This window comes from Suricata suricatta, chromosome 3 (assembly GCF_006229205.1).
Source record: "Suricata suricatta isolate VVHF042 chromosome 3, meerkat_22Aug2017_6uvM2_HiC, whole genome shotgun sequence".
NCBI classification, from domain to species: Eukaryota; Metazoa; Chordata; class Mammalia; order Carnivora; family Herpestidae; genus Suricata; species Suricata suricatta.
The window spans coordinates 39,170,372-39,191,530 of NC_043702.1; the positions used below are offsets into that span (position 1 = coordinate 39,170,372).

Below are 21,159 nucleotides of genomic sequence, written 5' to 3' on the forward strand. Positions count from 1 at the left end.
TGTATATATATATATATATATATATATATATATATATATATACACATATATCACATCTTCTTCATCCATTCATCAGGTGATAAACATTTAGGCTCTTTCCATGATTTGGCTGTTGTTGACAGTGTTGCTGTGAACATTGGGGTACATGTGCCCCTATGTGTCAGCACTTCTGTATCCCTTGGATAAATCCCAAGCAAGAAAGAGTATCTAATAGTGGATAGATATTTTAAATAGTGTGGATAAATGATGGTAGTCTTCGTTACTATTCTTTCATTCTCTTTTTTTTCCCCTCTACCCCAACCCCTTCCCCATGTACACCATCACCACTTTGGTAGGTGGTGTTGCTTCAAGATAGAAGGGAAGAAAGTATTGCTTACTTTCTTGGAGTTGAGGGATGTGCCACTGCTTTCCTCATGTTTCATTATGTGTTAGGTCCTTTTTCTCCTAGAAGCCTAGATAGCCATTATTGAAAATCTGTCTTATGGTAGAGCTAAGGAATCCATCTTTTTAATTTCTTCCCTTATTTTTTTTACTGCATATTTAAGACTAGGCTTTGTTTAGTCTTCCTAGCCAGGTAGCTCGACATATTCTAGAAAACAATCTTTCTTGATTATAAGATGATTATGCCTCTTATTTCCTCTCCCCCATCTCTTTCTACCTTTTTAGTATAGACTGTTTCTAAAACAGAATAATAAAAGCCAAAACATTGATGCTACCTTGGTAATACAAGTATACTTTTGACAGCTTTGATTCAAATTTAGAGCATTACTTGCATACGAAAAAAAGGAAATCTTTTGCTATAATTCTACACATAGATTAGAGAAAACCCTAATAATAAATTATTTATTTTTAATTATTAATAAACTTTAATACAACAATATCTTTTAAACTTTATTTTGCTAGTCATTAGACTGAACATTTACATTCTCTCAGAGACTCCTGGGGTTAAATTTTCTGTGTTAGAATTTGAGTACACCTAGTCAAAATATTAATATAATTTTTATTTTATTTTACTAGCATCTCTCACAGGTTTTGAACATGTAGCTAGAGTAAATCTCGTGAACTTCCTAAATCAGTTGGAAGGAAGGGATAATAGAATGTGAAGATGGGAAACCTGAGCTTCCCATACAGTTTTGTGTCATGCAGAGACCCTGATCCTTCATCATGCCCTCTCAAAGGTTATGGATTCTTTAAGGAAGAGACTATAGATTATTCCTTTTCCTTAATAACCTGGAATGGTAGCTGCTGTCTGATACATGCTAAATAAATTAATTAACACATGCATTAATATACATCTAATTCATTTCTGCCTAGATGCTTGGCCTGTAACGCCAGATTTGAAGTGATCACTGACTACGTTTCTATCCTCAGTCCTCAGTTTCTATTGTTCTTATCATTATTCATTGCATTTTAGCCACATTCACCTAGGGAGAAAAATGCTTCCGTCTCCCACTTGATACTGTTCTCTCGCTTGAAATGCATTGTTGCCAAATCTTCACATGCTATTTACCTTCTCAACATTTAGGCTTCAGCTAAAATACCACCAATTTAGAGAGGCCTCTTACATGCCTGCCGAAGGTGCAGTCCGTCACCGAAACCTGCTTGTGCTAGTTCGTCCATTACTTAGTTTTGTTGTTTTCATCTCATCTCACTTATTGACAACTGTAATAATTTTAGTTAAATATTTATGATTGCACTAGAGCAGAAGCATTTTATTTTTTCTAAAACTTTATCCTTAAAGTGTGCTATCTGACACACAGATGATCCTCTAGAAAATCTTGAATATTTGAGTTTGTAAATAAGAATTTGTGTGTGTGTATGTGGGTTTTTGTGTGTGTGCATACTATCGTATGCTGGAGAATTTTTAATAACTGTCTTTCTAATAAAGCCCTGCCTAATTTGTAACATTTGCTGATTTCCACTGGATAAATACTTCCACCATGACCAATTTCAAGGTACTAGTGTCACATCACTGAATTTGGAATTGGGAAAATATGTACCCAGTTTCCCCTTTTAATCCTGTGCTAGCCAGTGAGAGTTGGCTTCAACACACCAAAGTTATTTTCTGCTATCACATAGATGCTTGTTAACAGACATTAGGGTGCATAGCCTTTAAATGTTTCCAAGCTGCAGCCTAAATTCCCCAACTTACTTGCTGCCAGTTCACTAGGCCTGCTGATGATATGTGTTCATTTGCTTTTTAATTTTCCATATGCATGCCTTTTCCTTTCTCTGTGTCAGATGCCTACTAATACTCTAAGATGAAACTCAGTAGTAACTTGTACTTCATAGTTTCCATCAAAAAATATTTTTTCCTATATACTTAAATAATATTTTGTTTACCTATGTGTTTCTGTTCCTCATTTAGTTATGTGTTATAGTAAAGCATGTGGGTGTCCCTGGCGGGACTGTGGCTTTCTGTGGACCATGTATGGAAGAGTTGAATGACTATATTGTACTCTTAAAACTGATATAACACTGTATGTTAACTATCTGGAATTTAAATCAGAACTTAAAATAAGAGTCAGGGTGGTATGTCATCAACAAAGCAGTAAAAAAAAATAAGAAAATGAAAAAGAAAAGCCTAAGTGAAAGAGACCTGCACATGTCTATCTTGCAAATCCTCCACTTAAGCCCCCCAACATGATTTTAAAATGCAGCCTTTGAAAAATGATCCATTATAATCACAATATATTTTTAAAGATAATATTACTTGTGAAATATAATTCATAGTTTTCCTTAAAAATGAGCCTTCATCCTTAAAATATCCCAGCCCACTTAGGATTCTCTGTGTAGCATTCTGTAATCAAAGCCAGACAGCAAGAAAATATAATCTTTGTTTTCACTGAAACTTTGTAGATAACATGTATTCTATATCAGGATTCCATATTCTTAGGTATTAGCCAAATATCATCAGAGTACAATCCCAGCAAACCACATTATCAAAATTTTTATAAAAAGAAGAATAATGATTTTTAAGAGAACTAGAAATCAATGCTGTATAAGGGGTATCATAGGAAACGCACCACTTAATGAGAACTTTATAGGAAATACAACAGACTTTATTAATCATTCTTCATGTACAATAAAGTGAGCATATATGGCTTCTCAAGTGATAAAAGATTCACAGAAAACACATCAGAATATAAATAGTATTTAGTGTATGTTTATTTAAAAGAGCATGTTAGTTTACTAATGTCCTCTGAGTTCTTTTTTTTTTTTTTTTATTGCTATAGAACAGATTTACCACACATTTAACAGCTTAAAGCAACACATTATCATGTATTTTCTGTGGTCAGAATTCCAATCAAGATTTAATTAAGTCTTGAGTTCTTGGTCTCACAAGGCTGAAATCATCGTATTGATCAGCTTGTGTTTACATTTGGAGGCTGTACCAGGGGAAAATCCACTTTCAAGTTCATTCCATTGGCAGAACTCATTTCCCTCTAGTTGTATGTCCAAAAGACCGTCTTCTCACTGGCTATTGGCTAGAGGCCACTCTGAGCTCCTAGATGTGTCTTACAGTTATTTCCCTGCCACACACAGCTGCGTCCTTCAGGTAGCATATAGCATGGCAGTTTTTTTTCAGACACACACATTGGACACACACATACACACACATTTATATGAATCTAATACCATCATCTTCAACATATAATGTAACATAATCAAAGCAGTGACATCTCTACACTTTTGCCATATTCTTCTTTGTTTGAAGTGAGTCATAAGAACCACTATGCTCAAAAAGAGGGAATTCTATAATGCTGTCAATCACTGGGAGTTAATTTGTGATGTTTGTGCCATTCTCACAGTATAACAATAGCCTCTTACCCCTCCATGGAGAGAAGTGAATGCTGAGTGTTGGTAGAATAAAAGATTTTCTCTAACAAATATATTTTTATGGTCGATAGTTCTAAATTATAGATGGTTTCAAACTATCTCAATCTTCTGCGTTGAACAAGAAGCTCAGGGTTCATTTTTGTCAAACTTTAAAGGTGCATATTTTAATAATTCTATGAAGGAGAATAAGCTGGAGACATTTTCTGACATTTTATTTACTGGAAAAATAAAAGTAAAATATTACCAACTTAATTATTGAGAGAATTGGATGTCAATTTTTTCTGGACGTAAACAGTATTTTCTTTTTTTTGGTCCCCGAAATCAGGTCATCAGTATAATACATAGGGCCGTGTTTGGCAGTAAAACATATGACACCTCGGTGGCTTATATAAGATGTGTAATAGCATATTTTCTAAATGATATCATTTCCCAATTGATCAATTTCTAAGTGACATCATTTTATTTGACCTTCCTAATTTCAGTGAGATCTATCAGGCACCATACATATTGTTTTAACAGTCTTCAGGTTTTTTTTTCCTTTTCTGTCTTTTTGTTCCATTGTTTTGTGTTCCCTCTGCACTCTCACTATTCCTGTCCCAGTGTATCAGTGCCATGAATTAGCAACTTTCTTGAATAAGGCAGGGTACACTGTGAGTTTGTGTTTATATTAACTGTTCTTTTTGTTTGGTGTTTATTTCAATCTCAATGCTCATGTGAGGTATAGAGGTGAGAAAAAAACAAAAAATGATAGCACTTTCCTTCAACTAACAACATGCAGTAGAGATTCAAGATAATTGAAACAGATAGACACAATAAAGCAATTAAATTTTTACTTCTTTTTTTAATTTAGCTTCTGGCACTCAACTAATACTAATCTTACATACAGACAAGGTAGAATAGGGCCTGGGATAAAGAAGATTGAGAAAACTTCGCAACAATAAAACCAAATCTAATTTTATTTTTATTTGACTTTCAACCAAGAGACCAAATGTTGAAATCAAAACAAACCCTAAGGCCTGTACATACTAGCATCCAATGTGCTCAACAAACCAACAACTTGCAGTATTATATTGAATAAACAGCTTCGTGTCTGATGGAGAAAATAAAGCAAACCTTGGAAGAAATTCTGTACAAATTTGGGTTACAAATGTTGATTGTAAACAAGGGAAAACAACAGCAAAATAAAACTAAAACTAAACTAGCAGACCAGTAGAGAAACTAAGCTACTTTTGGTTATGAGGATAAGTTCTAAATGTATTAAAATTTATATACGGATTTCAGTTTACTATACAATTTCATGAACTGGGAGAATTCCTTTCAAAAATTAATTTGACAGTATAGAGTTACATGAAATTATTTTCAGATAGTATTTGATGGTGTAACTATTACTGTTGTGCTTTTTTTCATGATGTTAGTATTTATATCTTCCACAGTATTTTTTTTCCATTAATGTTCTTATACTATCAGCCCAAATCCTGAAGTCCATCATAGATTTGTATAAATCCGAAATGGTTATCACTGTGAAAATAATATTAAATTTCCATTTAGGTTCAGAATATATATCCTTAGTTTTGAAGACTGTGTTTAGATGTACATCATCTTATCTGTGAAATTAACAGATTAATTTAATATCAAAAAGTGAATTAAATTGCTGGGATTTAAAGTTAATTTTCCAGAGTTTAGGATATAAAATTAATGAAAAAATGCAAAAAGAATGAAGTGCAACAACTATAAGTGCAAAGTAATGTATTTAGGAAAAATAAAGAAGCCAAGAAAAAATGACAATTAACATCTCAAATTTAATGTATTGAAAACTGAACTTGTGATTTTCTCCTCCAAATTTGATCCTACTCTAATGCTCCCAGTCACTGTAAATGACATTTTCTTTTTCACGTGTCTCAGACTAGAAATCTGGGTGTCATCATTTACATTTTTCTCACACATACTGCATGCAGCCAAATTATTGCCTAATTGTGCTATTTTTTTTTATTCTGCCTGTATCTCAAGTGGTCATTTTTTTCATTGCCACTGTTATCACATTAGCCCTAACTGTCATCATTTCTTATCTCTGTTACTTCACTAACCTGACAATATAGTTTCCAACATTTCCTCTTATATTCATCAGATCTTGTTTATTATTGTAACTAGGGTCAGTGATATTGTAATGGCGTTGTAGGGAGACACATGGTACCTGAATTTGTGGGGAGCACAGCATAATATGTAGAGTTGGCCAGTCACTATGTTGTACGCTTGAAACTAATGTAACATTGTGTGTCAACTTCAGTAATAAAAAAAGCAGATCATATTATTTTTGCTTTTAACATCCTTCAGTTGTTTTTATAATAAACTAAGGGTGATATTAAGAATTTTCAACATGACTGATAGATTTCTGCATATCCTTGTCCCTGAATACCTTCCCATTTTTTTCAAGCCATATTAGTTTTTTTTAACTTTGTCTTGATCACACCGTCAGTGCCACATATATCTTAGTACCTTCTTTCTTTCAACCTCTTCACGTGGTATACTCTTACCCATCTTCTGACCACATGTCTGATCAAATGTTACTTTATTCTTGATCCTATTGTAGATTATTTCCTGTTGTGACTTTGCATATTACATTACTCTGAGTAATTTTCATTCATACCATTTTTCTCTAATGTTATGATTATTAACTATTGCCATTATATCTCTCCAGATATTAAGGAGGATAAACCCAGAAAATGTATTTGTTCCTTTCTCTGTTCGCAGTTGTCTGGCACTGGGTTACTTCATTATAGGCAAAGAAAATTATGGTTGACTAAATTAGTAGGTGGCTAAAGATTAGCATGTGTTATAAAGATTTAGTATCCAAATAAGGTTGCAGTTCTCTAGTGTGGTATATTTTGCCACACTAGAGAATTGGAGAGAGGTAATAGAGGAGCCACGGAAATTTAAAGCTGGAATAAATCTTAAAGTCTCCTACGTCATCCTTTTGTTACCAAACAAGACTTGGAGAGAGTAAGAGGCTTGTCTGATATCATGCCATTAGCTAAAGTGAGAGCAAGGACAAAAAGTGAGGTCTTCGATTTTCTAGTCCAGTGTCTGTGCTATTGGTATTTGGGTCTTGTTACAATGACTGTGTACATTTCTTTTACTCTTAATAATGAGGTATAACTTTTATATCTACAGGTCATTTATTCATGTAAGAAACTTTTTTGATTTCTAAAACATCACTAAATGCACATTTTTCTACATATCTGACCTTTTTTTTCTATTCCTTAAATGTAGCTATTATTCAAAATTCTGTTTCTGTTCTCCTGCACGTTTCATATTCTGTAACAATTCACGATTATTCCATATACTTCAAATATTTCAACTACTGTGTATGACAGTTGAACCAACATTTAAATCCCAATGTGATCTACTTTCCTTATCTTCATGAACCAAATAACTATCTACTGAATATTTCTAGTAGTAGAAGTTGGAGATCTCATAATATCCTAAACAAAATAAGAATCATCATAGACTCTCCAAACCGTCTTCTCCAGTCTGAGGCTTGAGGTACTGTATTGGCATTCTTCTGCGTGCCAAAGCCTTTAACAAGTAGTCACTCCCATTCTCTGCTTCACCCCAGTCAACATGTCATCAACTTCTGTGGGCTGTCTCACTTAAATATTTTCGGGTTCTGCTTCCTCTTCTTTATCCCTATTAGCATGGCCCTTCTTCCATTGTTCCAATTCTCTAAATTAGACGATTGCATCAAATTTAACTGGTCAACTAGTTACGCCTTTTTTCAGTCACTTCATGGCACGGCCAGGTTCCTTTTTAAGCTTAAAGTTCATTATGGTGTTCTTAATTGTTTGAACAGCAAATATTTCACCTGCCTTTAATATAAAATAAAAATATTTTAGAGTGTTTTGTGTAATTCTTGGTCACAAGTGACAAAACCTAACTCAAATTAATTTTAATGACAATAGCAAAAAGAAATTTATTGCTTCATGGAATCTTAGGAAGGAGTTAGCAAACTATTAGAAAGGCAGTGATAAATCTGGACATCGGATATAACTGAACATAGAGACTCAAATGCCATTGAGATATTCTTTTTTTTTGTTTTGTTTTCTAAATTTCCCTAAACATTAGCACAATTCTATTGTACTTGTCGTCAGTTTTTTGAAGGGAAGGAGAACATTAGTTATAGATGGGACCTCAGATGTACTAGAAAAAACACCTTTTCTTACAATTGAGGTTCTAATAATGTCTACTTTTCTAAAACATTTTTTTGTTTAAATAATAATAACAAAAAGGGTAATTAGGGCCAAAGAAGGGGGATAATAAGAAAAGAAATCCTTCAAATTACTCAAATTCGAATATAAAGTTCTTAAATAAGGACTCATTAAATTTAGCTTATGTACGTGTGTGTATTATTGCCCTACCTCAATCATATTACAAAGTTTGAACTTAATTTTCTCTTTAATAATATAAAGTGACTTGCGAGAAAAGCTGCAAACATCTTTCAGGGAAAGAAAATAAATTGTGGTTTCAGAAAATATTTACAGTACAACATTGTTCATGCAGTTTTGTTCAATAAAAGACCACTGTGTTGTTCAGAATGTGAAGCCAGATTTTTTCCTACTGTTATTTTGTTAGCAGAGTCACGCAATTGCCAGTGGCATCCAAAAGAAAGTAGTGTTTCTGACTACTCCTTAATTTCCATATGTAGCCACAAACTTAGCACAGTATGCATCTGAATCTAATTTGCTTTCTTTCTTATTCGTACATAAAATATACGGTTTCTAAATTGGCTTAATGGAAGCAATTATCAGAACAATATTCACTAGAAGTTCTGTGTGTGAGGAAATCCATAAAAATAGAAAATACATTTTCTAGATAGACTTGAATAACAATCTTAGCTCAAAAAGTAAGCAGATCAGTACTATGCGATTGAACAACATCCTTATTAATCCACCTGAATTCAGTGTGTTTTATTAGGATCTAAACTCCTTGGGGATTTCTGGGACATAGTTTTAATACGAAGTTCTAATTGCCACTAGTAAGAAATTGCCTATCATTTTATATAGTTAGTACTTACTGTGTGAAAATGTTACAAAATAAACTGGTAAATACTTAAGGTATAACAAGAAGGGTTCTCCTTTTCCATAAATCAAATTTAAAACAATTTGATATTGATCTAGGAATCGAAGGGCATGAAGACACAGCCTCTGGATCTAAAGAGTTTGCATTTCTCAGCAATTGCTGAATGTCTAAGAGAGAACAAGCTGATTTTTGAGTGTCAGTTTTGTCTATTTCAGTAACACCAGTTCTTCCCAAATAATGTGGAACATCTTTCCTATTCTCTTTTCATGCCAAATTTATTCCCGTATTTGTTGTCCTTTTAACTTGAATCTTATAGCCCATGGCTTTCAGAGCAAAGCAGTCATTCTAAATTTTTGTTCTAGAAGGATAAGGATAGAGATACTTAACAGTGCTTTTTAAGAGAAAGTATTAAATATAGAATGTTGAGAATTAAAAGTCCCTCCTGAAGTTGTTATATTATTTGAAATATGAAAAAGAGGAATGGATATTAAGAGGTTTGGAAAAGTAAAACATCAGTGGAAAGTAGGTAGAGGGATTCATATACACAATCCTTTGTTGATTTCTCTTTTGTGCAGTGTAGCAATGCTATTTCCAACCAATACTTCCCAAAATTATAGCCCTTACTACATTTTATATGAAGTCTCATAAAAACTCAAAATTCAAGTTACTTCTTATAAGCTTAATTTGAACAAAACTACAGAGGAAAAAGGAAATATTTTTTCCAACATATCTTCCTAGGCAAAATGTGGAAAGCGTCAGAAGCTCAAGAGAAATCACAAATATTTCAGAATGAAAGTTAATTAGAAGTGCAAGAACCTAGAGGTAGTTTTCAAAAGTATTGTCAAATTTGAAAGTACTTGTTAAAGTATTCAAGTATAAAGAGGTAATGATAAAAATGTAATTCAAAGTTGCCCCTGGATGTCTCTGTTGACTGAAATAAGTAGCCCCTATGTCAAAGCTGCACTTTTTTAGTATGAAAATTCATAAGCAGAAAGTAGAAACTTTCCATTGCTCTTTGCAAATAGTCTAACAGTGTAAGTGATCATGCCTGGAAACACTACCCGTTTATTGTCAAAAGGCAGAATGTAAAAATTGTTAGAAGTCGACCTGCAGATAAACACTAAACAATTAGTTGCTGTGTGTAATTCACAGAAAGTCTGCTGATCTGACAATAATTAAACAAAACTAGTATATTATTATTATATTAAATATTAAAACATTATTTCTCATCTTCTTTATACTTCCACAATGTTTAGAGAGGTTACACAATACACAGTTATACAGTATTTTGAGATTATCCCCAAAGTCAGAATCTACTACAGTTAAACAAATTAACCTTGATGCCATTTATTTTATTATTATACATCCATCTACATAGATATTTTCTAGAAAATTTACAATTTCTCTGCTTTCTTTCCACTAGACTTTACATTTCAGTAATTTGTTCAAAGCTTACATTTTTAATGATCAAATATATAAACTATCCCCAATCTTCCCTGATTTCCTGAGCAGGAAGTAATTATCCTTTCATATCAATCTCTTTAAAATGTTTGTGGTTTGCACAGTGCCTATTAGATTATATTTGTTAGTAATAATTTGGATATTGTTGTCTAATAACTACTAGACTTTAATTTCCTTTAAGACGCTTAATCATTTTCTTTTTCTCTGTCACACTTAAAGATGCCTCGTACCTGGTAATCTTTTTAGTAAATGTTGCCTGAATAAACATTCTGACTATATAGAGAAAGAGTATCATATACTTTTTTAAATTAATTTCTAAAAATACCCACCAAAAATGTCAAGATGCCTTGATTAAGGCTCTAATTGATTAATTATCATTAGGAAAAACTGTAAGTAACCTTATTACATAATTGTCACTTTTAGTCTCCTTCATTTACACTTAGAACTCATGTCAGAGTACGACATTCCAGAATTCAGCACCAGTCATTAGTTAAGTCATCATAAATAGGGTATTTTCTCATAAAATATGCTTGACTATTGGCAACACTATGCATGTAATCAAACCAAATTATGATACTTAACATTTAATCAAAATAACTTCTCAAGAACAAGTAATTTTGTACAATTTTCTTTGCTTTTTTTGTTTAATAACTATAAAATGCTTAGCATTGTAATATAAATTCTATTGGTTGTCACTTCAATTATATGTCAATCATTTATTTTGGATAATGTGATATTGACACAAATGTTATTTTTCTATTGATTAAATTAGTGTAGATATTTATGCAGGAATTACATAATATATATTTCCATCTTCTGGAGGGGAACAACAATTTTAATAATCTTCCATAAAGACAAAACTGCAGTTTCCCAATTATGGAATAATTTCTAGATATGAAAAAATCCTTGACCAGTATTTTATCTTTTTACAATCATATCATATATGAAATTATTTTATCATGTGATTTATATCAATGTTGCTTGTTAAATTTTTTGAAATATATGTTAATGGTGACTTCCAAATAAGTAAATTTTCCTTCAGGTTTCACTACTTACAGCTTTTGTTAGGGGCATTCGGTTTTGAATGTCTCCTCTCTGTAAAAAAGAACTTTCATGCGGCTCTTACTTTCTGAACTTATAGTGTAATAAACTTTTGTTTCCTGCTCAAAACATGTTTTCTTTAGAAGAATATTTAAAATATCAGTAACTCAAATTTTAACTTAATTAGCTCATTTATGTGATTTCTCCTTGATGTGAAAAGATATTTACAAAATGAAAACAATAACAAAATCCTAACTAAAATAATTTTAAATTAATAAATAAAATACAAAATAAATTAAAATGGAAAATTAAAAATTGATAAAATAATCTAAGCTTTTAGACCAAAGCATAGTGATTTACTCTAATATGTATATTTTTTGTAATTCATGTATTTTAATAGTTGTATTAGCAAACCAATTAATGTAAAAGAGTATAAAAGTACACAAACGATAGAGAGAACGAGAGAGAGAGAGAGAGAGAGTGTGTGTGTGTGTGTGTGTGTGTGTGTGTGTGTGTGTGCGCGTGTGTGCGCGCGCGCGCACTCACACAAGCAGGAGAGGGGCAATGAGAGAGGGAGAGAGAGAGCGTCAGTCCCCATCCAACTCCGTGGTCAGCATGGAACCCGACTGAAGCTTGATCTCACAACTGTGAGATTATGGCCTAAATTGAAATCAAGAGTCTGCTGCTTAACTGACTGAGCCACCCAGGAGCCCTGAGATGATGTAATTTTTGAAAGTTCTCTTGATCTTGGAAATTAATTAATTAAATTGATTTATAGAAAGGTTTTTAAAATGTGCATTCCTTTAGAATAATCAATGTATGCATCTAATATTTTGCTATTTTTCATTTTCATTTTTCCTAATACTTCATTTGAGTAAACTAGGCTTTCATTTCCCTGTAGTTTTACATTCCACAAATTTTGATGCTTTTTTTTTTAATCATTCAATTTAAATTGTTTACTATTTTCCATTTATTTTTTCTTTTAGTCTATCTGTTATTTAAAAGCATATTTCAGGGGCACCTGGGTGGTCTCAGTTGGTTAAAAGTCTGACTCTTCATTTTGGCCCAGGTTTTGATCTTACGGTTTGTAAGTTTGAGACCAACATTGGGCTCTGCACTGACAGCACGGAGCCTGCTTGGGATTCTCTGTCTCCCTCTCTCTGTCTTTGCCTCTCTCCTGCTTATTTGCTCTCTCAAAAATAAATATAAAATAAACATTTAAAAGCATATTTAAAACTTTCAAGCATGTAAGGGTTTTAACATTATCTGTTTTTAAACTTTTTAAAATTTATCCAACCAAATGTCAGTTTTTAAAATTTGTTGAGGGATGCCTATAATAGAGAGTATGAAAATTTTATTTTTTGAAAATCATCTTATATGCTTGAAAAGATTGATTTTCCTATAGTTGGTGAAAATTTCCTATATTGACATTAAATAAAATTGTTTCTTCATTTATAAACTCTTATCTGCTCTGACAGAATTTTTTTTCTTTTTCAATAACTTGTTGAGAAATATGTGCTAAAAGGTCCTACCATAATTTTCAATTTATGCTTTATTATAGATATAATTATCTATTTTATTTTCTGATAGACTGTTTAATGTTTACTTTGTATTTTTGAAGGCCAGGTTAATAAAATATGCGTCGAATTTAGAATTGTTGTTTTCTTCTTGGTGAATTGAACTTTTAATTGTAATAATACCTGCTTCTTTATCTCCAAAGATGTTTTTTATGTTGATGTTCATTTTGATGTTGGTATAACTTTATCATTTTTTTGTCAGTATTTTCAGGTTATATCTTCATGAGCTTTTTTCTCATCCATTTAGTATTCTATTACTTTTGGTAGCATCATGTATGCAGAAGACAGTTGAATCATGTTTGTTTTTTAATTTATATTTCAGCATAGCTATATTAGAGTTTTAATTGGATTTTTCCTGTTACTTTGGAATTTATATATAGTTTTATAATTTTTAAAATGTTATTCTCAACTATATTACAGCATGCATCACTGCCTTGTGAATATCTAATATTAAAGACACATTTACATCTCCCCAGTAATAAAAGGACTTCGGAACACTTCAGTTTCACTACTGAACCTTTTTGACATGTATGCCTTTTTATTTTGTGTTTAAATTTTTTTTGTTTATTTCCAACTCCCCAGCATAATATTTTTACTTTATATGGTCAATCTATTTTAAAGATTAATCTATAGAATTTCCCTTTTCTATTGCTCTTCTAGTTTTGAATCTTTATTAAAGATTATATTCAGAGGCAATGTATCATAACAGGGGTTGTTATACTTCCTGTGTAACAGCCAAAAAGTAGGTAAAATGTATGAATTGGTAGTTTTCAAGATTGGCCATTGTCAGTGAATAGCAGTGATTTTTGAGAAATGGGAAGTCCATGAGGTAGATTCTACAATTTACAGCCTGCTGTAAGAGTTTCCAACACATGGGACAGAAAAGGAGAACTAAAGCAGCAAATCCTCAGGGAAGGATACTAGAGATGGAGAGCTGCACAGAGAGCACTCCAGGGTCTGCAGATGCCCTCTGAATAGATCAGCTGTGTGGGAAAATTACTTAGGCTATGGAAAGAGCACCAAAAAGGCTTAAAGAGAACAGTATTCAGGGCTCAAACAGGGTCAGGAGCAGACCCTGTTCCCATTATTTTGGCTGGAAAACCTCACTGGAATTTAAAACTCATGGGACAGAGCACTCAGAAAGATTTTGTCCAATAGTTAAGATTAATAAACTCCAGACAAAATACTGCTTCAGTTTCCACATAATTGAAATGCATCCCAGATCAAAGTTCAAGAAAGTGAAGACTGATAAAAAGGAAAGAGTACCCAACAAAATAAAATTCACCATGTCTGGCATCCAATCAAAGGTTGCCCAGCATGCAACAATACAAAACAAAACAAAAACAAAAACAAATAGGAAACTAACAAAAAGAATGAGGAGAAAACTGAATTAACCAAATCAATAAACTAAGCATAGGTTCAAAAGAACAGAAAGGAATATCAAACCAGTTAGTGTTCTGCTAATTAAAAAAGTTAGAGGAAAGATTGAACACATTGTATAGATATGTAGACACACAAAAATACTGAAATCAAATTTTGATAGGAAAAAACTGCATTGATGAGATGAAAATGTTACTGAAGGAAGTTCAGGGCAGATTAAGCATTGTAGAGGAAAATGTTAGCAAATTTGAAGACATAGCAATAGAAACTGTGAAAAATGAAACAGTAAAATGACTCAAAAAATAAAATATACAGAGAATCAGTGAGTTGCATGGCAACTTCAGGAATTCTAATACATGTGTAATTGGAGTCAATGAACAAAATAGGAAGAGAACCAGAAAGATATTTGAAGAAATTATGGCCCAAGGCATTCAATGAAAAGCCATTGTAAAATATTTAAATAATTTTAAATTTGATATTCAAGAGACATTAAGTCAACATGGGAAAGGTTAAAGCATACATAAATAACCTTATATTTATAATGGTTAATATTTTTCTTTTGAGTTATGTATAAGAGCGCAATAATCATTTTAGTGTTTTGTGTCTTCAGAAGTCTTCATAGGGCTCTGCTGTTGAATCCTCAGATTTTAACATATTTTCATCTAAAGTGGGTTCTTTCGCTCATTTTCAAACTCAAAATGTCATCTTTTCCCTTCCCCATATACTCCTGTCAAGAACCCCAGGGATGCTTTAGTTCTCCTAGATTTGAGGAAGGGCATCAGCAACAGGTTTCATTGGTCTGGTCTGGTCTTTTCTTTTTCTTTTCTTTTCTTTTTTTTTTTTTTTTTTTTTTTTTTTTTTTTTTTTTTTTTTTTTTTTTTTTTTTTTTTTTTTTTTTTTTTTTTTTTTTTTTTTTTTGGTGTGTGTCTCATCTCGTCTCATCTCTTCCCTTAATATAGATACACACCTGACACACATGGTTTACTATATAGAGACTTTTAAGTCCTTGATTCCCAAATCTGAATTGCTGTTAACTTGAATTCTTATCTTCACTCTAGCCCCATTAAATGATTCACAAGGATGAGGCAGGGGACCAGAAAATATCAATCTAATAAGTTTCCAATTTAACTCCTACGATCTCCCAGTTTCAATAGTAGGTCTTTAGCTATCAAGGTGTAATTCATTTTGAAAGAATCAACCCATGATACTTCAAAAGGGAATGTGTTTTAATCAAATTTCTAGCGACAGCTCCTTGACCACTCAAAGAAGAAAGCAATTGATTGGAAATATTTCAGATGAAACATCTAGAAATAACATTTGAACATTGTCACATAACCAGTACAAAACCCCATGAAATTTCTAAATTAATTTGGTATATATCACATCAAGTAAAATGTATTATTTAAATTGGAAATGAAATAATGTTGTCCTATAAATTACATAGATAGGTAGTATTTTTAATACTGATAGAGAAAAAGGAATCGTCCATAAAGCTTGATATGATAAGTTTTAGAGATTATCAACAATTTTTAATTACATATAACATTTGTGAACAATAAGAAAGTCTACCAAATGCACCATGCTACATTACTTGTCTGAAGTATCATACTGCTTTTCTCCCTTTATCAATCTTTTAAAGGAACTAGGGAGAAATATGTGTGCATGTTTGTATTACAACTATAAAAAATAGTTTCATAAAAGCAATTTAGTATGTTTTGATTGCTTGAAGGTACCATGTGAAATATTACTTTAATCTCCTCAAGATTTTTTTCAACTCTCATACTATCAATTCTAGTATCCTTAAAGCCCTTGTCTCAAAATCTTCTATCAGGATATTGGTACTTGCATAATCTTAGATGATAATGGATTAAGGGTATTATTTATATTATGAGAAAAAAAGGAAATCAGTTTTAATGCCAAGATTTTTTTATTCCCAGCTAGGTGATGTATTAAACAATAACAATTTTATTTCTGTGATAACCTCATAATCAGTGCTTCAATATAGCAAATACTAAAAAGAAGAAAGTTTTGTGCAAATATTTATAAACCTTGTAATTCCTGATTTTCAGTCATTAAGTTCATTTTTACTTCTAGAAATTAATTTCTTATTCCTTCTAGGAAGCATGGCATTTTGGCACATTGCTGGATGAAGTACACAACTTGGTTTAAATTTGCTGAAAGACTGTATATCAAAAGTTTTTAATATCTTTGATTGAGGAATGCAGCATTCAGGAATCCAGTCTAAAAAATGGATATTCACAAAAATTTAGCCAGAATAGTGTTTACTGGGGCATTGTTGAGAATAAATAATGAAGCAAAACATTAAATAATAGGAACTATTATTAGATTGCCCTATCACTAATGACCTAGGAACATGGACCTTCTTGCTAACTGAATCCAGCCATGCTTTTCTTCAGGTACTCACATTGTGGCAGCAGAGGTACCTTTCTTCTGAAAAGAAGGCTTATAATTATGTTTCATCTCACTTTGGTTCACTTCCAATGAGTATCTATTGGCTCTTTGGGCGTTTGCCTGTTCTCAGGTTTCCATTGGTCCTGTTAATTTCTACTTCTTCCTGTTTAGATACTGATACAAGTCTGGTCTTGGAGCTCTTAATGAGCTCTACTTCTTTGTATTTTGTGTTTTGAAGAGATACATTACAGTCAAGTTTGTTGTAAGCATTGTCCACAGTATGCTATTTTTATATGCACATTCAGGAAGATTCAAAATTGGCTTCTTTCACTGCCACCAAATTCCAGTAATTCCTATATTCATCATTTTAAATATGAGAAGATTTGATTTCTTCTTATTCAAAATAGATGGGAAAAACAGTATATACATTTACTAAAATAAATCTATAACTAAGACAAATGGAAAATTAAAAAGGCTTATCACATATCTGCAGTTTAGTAATACAGAAGGTAAATTTGTTAATTGGCTGGCACAAGGTAGCCGTAGATGTTCTTTCACATTTTTTTGCATTTAATCTGATTACTGTGGTATAGACAGTGTTCTTTTGACTTTACTCCCTGGAATGTGTATACTTTACAATCAATAAAAATTGCATGACCATTGTGGGAAAGGATGCAAAATTATCCATAAAAGCTGAGCAAATGCTGATAACAGACTTATAAAATACATACCTATAATTAGTGCATCAGTTTGAGTTAACAACGCAAATTTGCATTTATGACTTTGAGCTGTATACTTCCTCAAGGGTTTTTTAAAAGACTATTAAATCAGTAATTGTGATGCTAATAAATCGTAGGTTACTATTACACTTTGTTTTACTCCTACCCTCAATCCCTCTGACTAATGATATGGCAGTTCCAACAAAAAAAAATGGCAATGATAAGACTAAATTGGTTTTTTAGTACACTAATAGGTCAATTATTAGCTATAGAAATCATGAGGAATAGTAGAATAACAGATACATAATATTAAATGTTTCTTGAAGATATTAGAGCTGCAAACCCAGTAATAATGGGATTAGGTAAAAACCTATTATAGTCAAGATCCTGTAATTTTTAACAAAAGTTTTTGTTAATGCCAAGTAACAACCACTGCAGTACTTTTCCATTAGTTGGTTTTAATGATTAGGATTAATATCTCTCACCATGTAACAAAATTGAAAGCGTGGTAGTATTAAATTGTAAACTCCTTACTGTGGCATGGAACAAAGGATTACATTAGCTCTGCAGAACTTTCTACAGAGGGAGGACTTAATAAATGCTAACTACTTATATTTATAACTCGAAGGAAGCTAATCCCAGCTTGCTGTATCCACAATTTTCACACGCTCCCCTTGCACTGTGTGGGCACATAGAAAATATTGCTCATTTGAGATCAGTAGGGTGATTCTTTACTTCTTTGCAGACAAGATAGAAAAGGAAAGGGGAAATCTTCAAACAATTGGCACCTAAAAGTCAAGCCTTTAAAAACTATATGCATTGGATTAATTTAGGCAAGAAGACTATGTCAGTTAATACACTCCTTCAGAATAGCTCCCCAAGAATTTTACTAAAGCTTCACATATATTTCCCCCTTAATAAAGCCTGCCTCCTATGGTGCTTGTTCAGCTCTTCTACTTTTTTTCTCCTTTCTCCAACCTCTTCTTTTACAATTTTCTTCTATTTGTTAAAATAGAAATAGCAATAATTCCTTCCAGTGCACAGTTTTAAATGTATTACATAATGTAAAACAGCTTGGCAAACCTTATTACATTGTACAAATCAGAGCAATATAATGGCAATATTCCACTCCTATAAAATTCTGAATTTATTCATATATAAGTTTTTCTTAGATATTTAATCCTATGAAATATTTACTAGATTGAAAGCTATTAGTATAGTTAGAAAATTCAACACTTTCAGGGAAAAGTGTTGAAGAAACCTCATACATAATTAATGGTGCATGCCATTGTGAACATCATCATGGAGGTCACAATTAATGTATGGCTTAAATGACAGAACAAATAATGGATATTGGCTCTTCAAATGGTTATGGTGATTTTGCATGGATAATTTATTAGCAGCATTGATTATGAAGATTATCACTCATATAAGAATACCTCTGTTTTTAGTAACTTGATTTCTCCATTCAGGATCTTTAAGAAGTTATCCCTGAATATATGTAGACACATAAAGATATGGGTATACTAGTTCATATCTACAATGGATTATCTTGGATATAAAATGGATACTCAACATGCAAAATCATTTCAGGAATAAATTGTTCCTACTATTTTTAGCTGTTAGGGAAGTTCATTTGAAAGTTAATGTTGGTGACTGTCATAGGTGAGGTGCTAATGAATTAGCCTCAGGAAGGGACATGACTTTCTTGGCTGTTTTACCTGAAGACTTTATAAATGTGTGTTATGTTCCTTATGCTTATAAAGAGCGTTAGAAGGTTCCCACATTAGAATTTCTTGCCTAGATCATTGGTAGCTGTACACAAAATAGTATTTTTAAAATTCTTAAATTTTAATTGGTTTTCCTCTATGTGCTATTGTATGATTGGCTATTTTATTGGCTTTAAAGCACAGCAGATTAATATTCATTTTCAAGTAGAATGGTAATTTATATCAAATATTTTTTAAATAAGTTTTAGTTTACAACTCAAAAATGTTGACATCCAGTGTTGCTTAATGTACATATCAGTATGTACATTAAATTGCTTATGAGATACTAGATTCAAAATATACCTCAAAATTCAGAAGAAATCATTCTAAATATAAATATTTATAATGTTTACTTTCTTTTATAAGGAACGTTTGAGAAGAAAGCATTTGAAAGCTTCATTTCAGTCCTCCCCTAAATTCTGGTTGATATATGGAACTTTTTTCCTCCTAATGTATTCATAAAAGTAATTGGCTCCTGAAGAAACCGCTCAGATGTTTTCTGACCTGCTATAACTTTCAGGAATTAGAGTGACACAAGGAGAAAAGAAATTTCAACCATCATTAATCAATGAATTGCTTTCTTTAAAAAGTCAAAGTAAAAAGCAGGCATTTAAATCGAGCAGTGCTGTTAGATGCATAAAAATCATAATGATTCACAGTTTTTTCCTTAATTACATTTTCTCATGTAAAAGTAAGTGAATAATCTGATTGTATAAGGTTTCTAAATTTTGTAGGCACTTAGAATATTTACAAATAATAATTTGTAGTTGTCAAAAATGGTTTCATCAACATTTTAACATTGAATAAATCAGATAATCCAGCCTATAAACCTAAGTGAATGACAAAAAATTTCAATTGTACATAATATTGTGAGTACCACCTACTTGCTTTCTCTTTTACAAGAACATTTAAGACCAATAAATATAGAACTCCAATCATTTTTTCCATAAATGGTGATTATCCTATAAAAAAGGTCATTTTGATATACCTTACTGATTAAGATATAACTTCCTAGTGTTATTGTTTCCCTTATTACATGACCTCACAATCTGATTATTACTCATTATGCCAAATGTTCATTGCAAACAAAACTCCCCTAAAATAAAGGATGCTTCTGTAACCATAAGTTTATTAATTATAGTACAAGAGTGAAAAGAAACAAGACCTTAGACTTCTAGATGATTTATTTTGGATACTGGTGGAATGCATGTCATTGAAGCTTTACCTGAACTTGTTTCCTCATATGGAAATTTGGGAAAAATGTATCCAGTAAGTAAAAATGTAGAAAAGTCATATGTAGTATTTAGCATATAGTATGTTTTAAAATGGCCTTCATATTTTAGAATAATTGCAGATTCATAATACAGTAAGTTACCATACATTCCCATGTAGTTGCTCTCATTCATTAGTAAGTACATTTTTTTAAATTAGTGACTTTGTTTTTACTTAACCTCTCTCTTCTGTTCTAGGATCCTATCCAGAGCACCACATTACACTTAGTCATCACGTTTCCTTAGGCTTCTCTCGAGTATGACTGTTTCCCAGGTTCCCTAGCTTTTCATGACCTCGCTGATTGTAAGGACACTATGTAGATATTTTGTACAGTTACTCTTACTGAGAATGATTTCCTTACAATTAAATAGAGTTAAAGGATATTTTTTTATTTGTTGGGGGTGGTGGTGCGGGGAAGATTATAGAGGTAAACTGCTATTCTCATCATGTCATAATATCATGTCATGTCATATATCATATCACATCATATATCATATCACTGATGAGACAGATAGTGTTTGTCAAGTTTCTTTATCATAAAGTTGTCCTTTTATTATTTGTTTTATTTGAGTATAGGTGGCACACAGTCTTACATTACTTTCAGGTGTGCAGCTC

The 21,159-nt window shown here is 32.0% G+C and overlaps 1 pseudogene; it reads right to left on the reverse strand.

The window, feature by feature from the left end:
* The window catches only part of LOC115286967, a 4,200-nt pseudogene extending 2,580 nt beyond the window's left edge, over nucleotides 1-1,620 (reverse strand).
* Nucleotides 1,621-21,159: the final 19,539 nt, after the last annotated feature.